Below are 7510 nucleotides of genomic sequence, written 5' to 3'. Positions count from 1 at the left end.
TTGTTCTTGTTTACTTCTAAGAATTTTTTTATTTCCTTCCTGATGTCTTCTTTTATCCATTCATTGTATAATAGTGTATTATTTAATCTCCAGGTATTGGAGAAGTTTCTGTTTTTTATTCTGTCAATTATTTCTAATTTCAATCCATTATGTTCTGATAGAATACAAGGTAGTATCACTATCTTCTTGTATTCACTAACAGTAGCTTTGTGGCATAAAATGTGGTCTATTTAAGTGAAGGATCCATGTGTGCTGCTGAGAAGAAAGTGTATTCGTTCTTTGTTGGTATAGTCTATATATGTTTGTGAAATCTAAATTGTTGATTGTGTTATTGAGATCTATGGTTTCTTTGTTCAATTTTTGTTCATAAGATCTACCCTGTGGTTACAGAGGTGTGTTAAAATGGCCTAGTATTATTGTGTTGTGGTCTATTTGATTTCTGGAATTGAGAAGGATTTGTTTGACGTATATGGATGAGCCAAAGTTTGGGGCACAGATATTTATGATTGTTATGTCTTGCTGATTTATGCTTCCCTTAGTCAGTATGAAATGTCCTTCTTTATCCCTTCTGACTCGTTTTGGCTTGAAGTTGACATTATCTGAAATGAGGATAGATACTCCAGCTTTTTTGCTGTGCCCATGTGCATGGTATGTTTTTTCCCATCCTTTCACCTTTATTCTATGGGTATCTCTTTCTATGAGATGAGTCTCTTGCAGGTAGCATATTGTTGGATTTTTCTTTTTAATCCAATCTTCCAGTCTATGTCTTTTGATTGATGAGTTCAGGCCATTAACATTCAGGGTTAATATTGTGATATGATTTGTATTCCCAGTCATTTGGCTCATTTTTTTTTCTTTTTTTTTTTTTTTTTTTTTTTTTGGGACATGATTTGGTTTCTCCTTTATTTGGCTATTCCTTTAGGGTAGTTCCTCCCATTGCATCGTTGTTTTTCATCTCTTCTTCATGGAATATTTTGCTGAGAATGTTGTGTAATGCCAGTTTTCTTTTTGTAAATTCCTTTATCTTTTGTTTATTATGGAAGGAACTTATTTCATTGTCAAATCTGAAAGTAAGTTTTGCTGGGTGTAAGATTGTTTGTTGGCATCCATTTTCTTTCAGGGCTTGGTAAATGTTGTTCTAGTCCCTTCTAGCTTTTAGGGTCTGGGTTGAAAAATCTGCTGATAATCTTATTGGCTTCCCCCTTAATGTAATTTGACTCTTTTCTCTCGCAGGCTTTAAAATTCTGTCTTTATTTTGTATGTTAGATATTTTCATAAGAATGTGCCTTGGTGTGGGTCTGTTGTGATTTTGTATATTTGGAGTCCTATAAGCCTCTTCTACTTGGTTTTCCATTTCATTCTTCAGATTTGGGAAATGTTCTGATATTATTTCATTGAACAGATTGTTCATTCCTTTGGTTTGTTTCTCTAAGCATTCCTCAATCCCAATACTTCTTAAATTTGGCCTTTTCATTATATTCCATAATTCTTGGAGATTCTGTTCATGATTTCTTACCATCTTCTCTGTTTGGGTCAACTTTGTTTTCAAGATTAAATATTTTTTATTCAGGAAGGGGTTTTAGAGTTTGAGTGCTGAAGAAATAGGGGCCTTCCTCCTGTGGGCCCAATAAGTCGATGCTGTGGGGCCCAGCCAGACAACGGACCTACCGCTGAATAAATCCAGTCCAGGGTGCAGTGACTCACTGGCTTCATGGGGTTGCAGCAGCCGCGGGGGTCTCTGCTGTCTCACGAGGAGGGTGAAACGCCCCCGCCTGCTCCTGCTCCAGAGGGTAGGTGGAGAAGTCGTTGGGTACACTTTCACGGATCCTGCTGTCACCAACCTAGTCTCTTGGGCCGTCGGGAGCTTGCCTCAAGCGCCCCAGCTGGGTCTGTGCCGGCATCTTCCAAGACTAGAATGGGGCAGTGCTGAGATGAGGTGCATAGTGATTTCAGAGGAAAATTGAATAGAATTTATGGCAGGTAATTTTCCTGGTTACTTAAGATCAATTAAGAAGGAACTCCTCAGGACTTAAGCTGATAATGATAATGGCATCAGCTGCTAAGGAATTTCAAATGGACAACTTTTCACCTAAAGCTGGCAATAGCAAATCGCAACAGACAGTGTCCTATATGCTCGAATAGATTTGATAATGTGTCTTACTTAGCTCGCTGTTTGCACATGGTCTGTTTTCACTGTGTACAGGAGTGGTCAAAGAACAAAGCTGAATGTCCACTTTGTAAACATCCCTTTGATTCTATTTTTCATTCTGTGGGGGCAGAAGATGACTTCAAGGAGTATGTCCTAAGGCCTTTATATAATGGTTCTTTCACCACCCCTGAAGTTCGATGATTTCGCTACCATACAACAATAACAAGGGAAAGAAATGCTTCTGTTTATTCACCTAGTAGTGCCATGAATAGAAGAACAACAACTCCACCAGATAGTGGAGTGCTGTTTGAAGGGTTAGGCATTTCAACAAGACCTAGAGATGTTGAAATTCCTCAATTTATGAGACAGATTGCAATAAGGAGGCCCGATGAAAGATCTTTGCGGAGAATTCAAGAACAAGATATTATTAACTTAGACAAACTTTCTATCATGCTGGTGCTCAAGTTAGAAATATAGAAGATGATGGCCACTATCGGGATATTTCAGCTGAATTTTTCCGTAGAAATCCAGCTTGTCTTCACAGGTTAGTCCCTTGGTTAAAACGTGAACGTACAGTTCTTTTTGGAGCGCATGGATCTTTACTCATTGTCCAGCACTTCATCATGAGTAATGTTACTCACTATGACTTAGAGAGTCAGGCATTTGTTTCTGATTTAAGGCCATTTTTACTTAATTGAACTGAGCATTTTATACTTGAATTTATCAGTTTTGCTTGATCTCCTTTTAACATGGCAGCTTTTGACCTACATGCTAATTATGACTGTCCTGCTCCATCATATGAAGAAGGTAGCCATTCTGATTCTTCAGTCATAAAAATATCTCCAGATGAGACTGAGACCCAAGAGCTGGATATTAATGTAGCCACTGTTAGGCACCTTGGGATGATGAAACTCCAGGACCATCTTACTCAAGCTCAGAGCAGGTACATGTTTCCATGTCTTCCCTTTTAAATACTTCTGACAGTTCAGATGAAGAACTTGTCACAGGAGGAGCCACTTCTCAGATACAAGGAATACAAACCAATGAGACCTAAATAATGGCAGTGATTCCTCTTCAGATAATTGTGTCATTGTTGGGTTTGTTAAACCACTAGCAGAGGCTATAGTGATATTAGTAGATGTTCATCTCCACACTCTCTTCTTGGAAAAGATGAGCAAATGAATAAAGGTCGTTGTGATTCTGGTAAAGAATCAAATCAAGGAAGGAAGAGAAATGATCTACATCATTGTCATCTCCTAGAGACCTGAGCTCATCTGTGAGAGGAGACAGAGTATACTCCCCATATAACCATAGACACAAAGAAAGAGGGGAAGATCCAGAAGTTCAGATTCACATTCCCAGAGTAGAAGTGGGCCCAATCAGAGGAATCATAGAAAGCATCATGGAAAGAAAAGAATGAAGAGCAAAAGATCCAGAAGCAGGGAGAGTAGCAGATTTAGAGGGAGAAGAGACAAAAAGAGATCAAGAACAAGAGATAGCCATTGGTCAAGATGATGTCAGACTCTTTCTCTTAGTAGAGAAAGCACAAGCAGATCAAGATCTCATAGCAGTGATCATGGTAAAAGAAGATCACGGAGCAGAAATAGAGATTGCTACTATTTAAAAAATAATTATGGAAGCAGATATAAGTGGGAGTATACCTATTACAGGAGCCCATTATTCTAGACAATCTTCAAGTCCAGAATTTAGAATTCAGTCCTTTTCTGAAAGAACAAATGCTAGGAAAAAGAATAATCACAGTGAAAGGAAGTATTATTATTATGAAAGGCACAGATCGAGGACTGCCTTTACAGGGCCTGAGCGGGTGAGAAATGAAAAGCCTGGTGGGAAAAAAAATATAAAACAAGGCATTTGGAGGGTACTAATGAAGTGGCTCAACCATCTCGTGAATTTGCTTCTAAAGTAAAGGACTGTCATTACCAAAAATCTTCATCAAAATTGGATGGAAATTACAAAAATAAGAGTGACAGCTTTTCAGACAGCCGATCATCAGAGAGAGAAACAAAACCCAAGAAAAGAAAGAGGAGAACCTGGAGCTTAAGGGTAGAGATAGTTTATGAAGGGAAAGCTACCGATACATCTAAACATCATAAAAAGAAAAAGAAGAAGCACAAGAAGCATAAGAAACATCATGGTGATAATACTTCACATTCCCCAGTTGTTATTACCATTGACAGTGACAGTGATAAAGATTCTAAAGTGAAAGCTGATATGGAATGCGACAATAACTGTCCTCAAGACCCTTTACAAAATGAGTTTTTGGCTCCTTCCTTGGAACCATTTGAAACTAAAGACATAGTCATGATAGAAGATGAATTTGGTGTTTTGGACAAGGAGTGTGATATCACCACACTTACCAACAACTTGAATGATGCCAATAAGACTGTGGATAATATTCCACCCCAGCCAACTTCAGTTGAACAAACTCTTGATGTAAGAGAAGAGAGCACCTTTGCCTCTGATTTGGAGAACCAGCCCAGTAGTGTTGTATCTATTCAAACTGAGACATCAGGCAATTGCCATCTCCACGGACATCAATAATGTCATTGTCTCTTCATAGAGACTGATATGTCTTAAAACTGCCAAAGCATCTCATCGATGGAAATAGAAAGGAATATTGTCATCTATTGCAATCTATTTAAAGATGACTTCGTGAAAACTCTTCCCCGTTAAAATATTTTAAGTGATTTTTTTGTTAATTTGTAAAAATCATTATTTGTTCAAAAAGCATGTATGACCCACCTTCAGAGATATGCAATTTTAAGTAAAGAAAATGATATTGCTAGTGGTTTATTTAAAACTTTGGATCCTTTTTAAATAAAAAATGTACATTTTAGAAGTTAATAAAAAAGATTAAATATTTTGTCTTCAATGTCTGAGGTTCTGTCTTCCAGGTGTTCTATCCTATTGGTTACACTTTCTATGGAGTTTTTAACTTGGTTTATTGTTTCCTTCATTTCAAGAATTTCTGTTTTTTGTTTTCAGTGTCTTTAACCCTTTATTAAAATGATCTCTTGCTTCCCATATTTGCTCTTTTAACTGTTGATTGGTGCGATCATTTAATGCCTAAATTTGCACTTTCATATCCTTCTTCAATGCCTGCATTTGCTCTTTCATCTCCTCGTTTTCTTCCCTGTTTTCTTCCTACTTCAGTAGCCTAAAGTCTTGGAGGAACTTGATAATGCAGAGCTTCTGAAGTAAGCTGCCCTTAGCCCACTACTGGTTCCAGGGCTTAGAGCTGGCTCTGTGTGGAAAGGCTATCACTGGGTGGCCTTTTCTGAGAAGCTGGCCATGGAAGGAGCCTGCCGCCAGAGGGAGCAGGGCTCTTTGGAGAAGTCTCCTGCTGCCCTTTCCTGATCCCAGGAGCTGCCTGTGGGCCTGGGCCCACCTCTGGGTCCAGTGCTTGGAGCTGGTTCTATGGGGAAAGGCTCTCAATTGGTGGCCTGCTCTGAGAAGCTGGGTGTGGAAGGAGCCTGCCACCAGAGAGAGCAGGGCTGTTTGGGGAAATCTCTGGCTGCCCTGCCCTGGTCCCTGAAGCTGCCTGAGGGTCTGGGCCCGCTGTTGGGTCTGGGACCTGGAGCTGGCTCTGTGCAGAAAGGCTCTCACTGGGTGACCTGCTCCAAGAAGCTGGCTGTGGAAGGAGTCCACTGCCGAAGGGAGCAGGGCTGCCTGGGGAAGACTCTAGCTGCCCTGCCTTGCTCTGACAAGCCACCTCTGTCTGGGCCTGCCACCCATACTGAGCTTCACCTGTTGGGGGAGACTCACCCCGCAGCTCTATGTTAGTCCAAGTCTTTCAATGCCTCCCCTTCTTGGAATCTGGGTTCTGGAGTGACAGGAGATGCAATCACCCTCTAGTCCACCATCTTGGATCCCCCCATTCAAAGATTTTTAAGAAATCTCCATATTGCTTTCCAGAGTGGCTGCAAATGTTTGCGATCCCACAAGCAAAGTATGAGTGTATCTTTTCCCCCACATCCTCATCAACACCTATTTTTGCTTGTATTCTTTTTATTAGCTGCTATTTTTTTAAAATTTATTTTTATTATAAACAAATGGGATACATATTGTTCTATTTGCATATTCATAAATTTACATAGAGTAATGATGTTTGATTCACTCTATTATTTTTTCCTTCCCCCCACCCCTCCAACCTCTCTTTTCTAGCAAACTAAGCTCACAAGTTCCTGAACTGTGCCTTCAATGTGATGGTGAAGAATAGCTGCAATTTGTGACTTTTCTGAAAAAAATTTCAGGAATGGATTTTAATGAAACTTTGGGCACTTTTTCTTCTCATCAATCACACTCTGTTCCAAAAATTTGGTTATCCTAACTTCCCTGGTGTTCTTGCTTGTACACTCAGTTTATGGATACAGAACTGCAATATGCTTTTTGAGAATAGCTGCATATTAACTGACATTTCTGAAGAGTTTCACTAATGAATTTCAATGAAACTTTGGGTATTTTCTACTCTTCTCATTCTCACTTTGCTCCCAAATTTTTGTTCTCCTTCCACTGTGTACTTGCTAGCACACTTGGCTTACAGGTTGCAGAACTGTAAGTATGCTTGTTGAGAGTTGCGGCATGTGCGGCAATTTTTCTGAGTTTCAGAAATGGATTTCAATGAAACTTTGGCTATATTCTCTGCTCATCATTCCCACATTGCTTCCAAAGTATAATTCTACTTTCCAGGATGTTCTTGCTATCATACTAAATTTATAAGTTCCTGAAATGTGCTCTGTATATGGAGGTTTGGAATAGCTGTATATTCAGGGACTTTTCTGACAACTTTCATGAATGAATTTTAATGAAACTTTAGGCATTTTATCTTCACCATGCCCACTTGCTCCCAAAATTTGGTGATCCTACCATCCAGAGTGCTCTTGCTAGCACACTAAGTTTATGAGTTCCTGAACTGTGCTTTCAGTGTGCTGGCAGAACATAGCTGCAATTTCAGTGAGTTGTGAAAAAGTTTCACAAATGTATATCACTGAACCTTTGGGCATTTACTCTTGTCCCAATTTCTACTGTGCTCACAAAACCTGGTTCTCTCCCTTCAGGGTGCTCTTGATACCTTACTAGGTTTTTGGTTTTCTGAACTATAATATGCTTGTTGAGAATAGATGCACTTTCACTGACATGTTGAAAAAAAAACCACAAAATGATTTCAATGAAACTTTGGGAATTTCCTTGACTCACCATTTGCACATTATTCCCAAAATTTGGTGATACTGTCTTCCAAGCTGCTATTGTTAGCACACTCAGTATACTGGTTGCAGAACTCTAATATACTTGCTGAGAATATCTGATATTTCTGGGATTTTTCTGAAAAGTTTCATGAAT

At 39.3% G+C, this 7510-nt stretch overlaps 1 pseudogene across 1 annotated transcript; it reads left to right on the top strand.

Moving 5' to 3' along the window:
- Window positions 1-2040: 2040 nt before the first annotated feature.
- LOC306647974 (E3 ubiquitin-protein ligase Topors-like) lies at window positions 2041-4975 on the top strand (annotated as a pseudogene). The gene has a single exon. The product of its transcript is annotated as an E3 ubiquitin-protein ligase Topors-like (transcript).
- Window positions 4976-7510: the final 2535 nt, after the last annotated feature.

This window comes from Sciurus vulgaris (assembly GCF_902686455.1).
Source record: "Sciurus vulgaris genome assembly, chromosome: 17".
In the NCBI taxonomy this organism is placed as follows: domain Eukaryota; kingdom Metazoa; phylum Chordata; class Mammalia; order Rodentia; family Sciuridae; genus Sciurus; species Sciurus vulgaris.
This window is presented reverse-complemented; position numbering and strand designations above follow the sequence as displayed.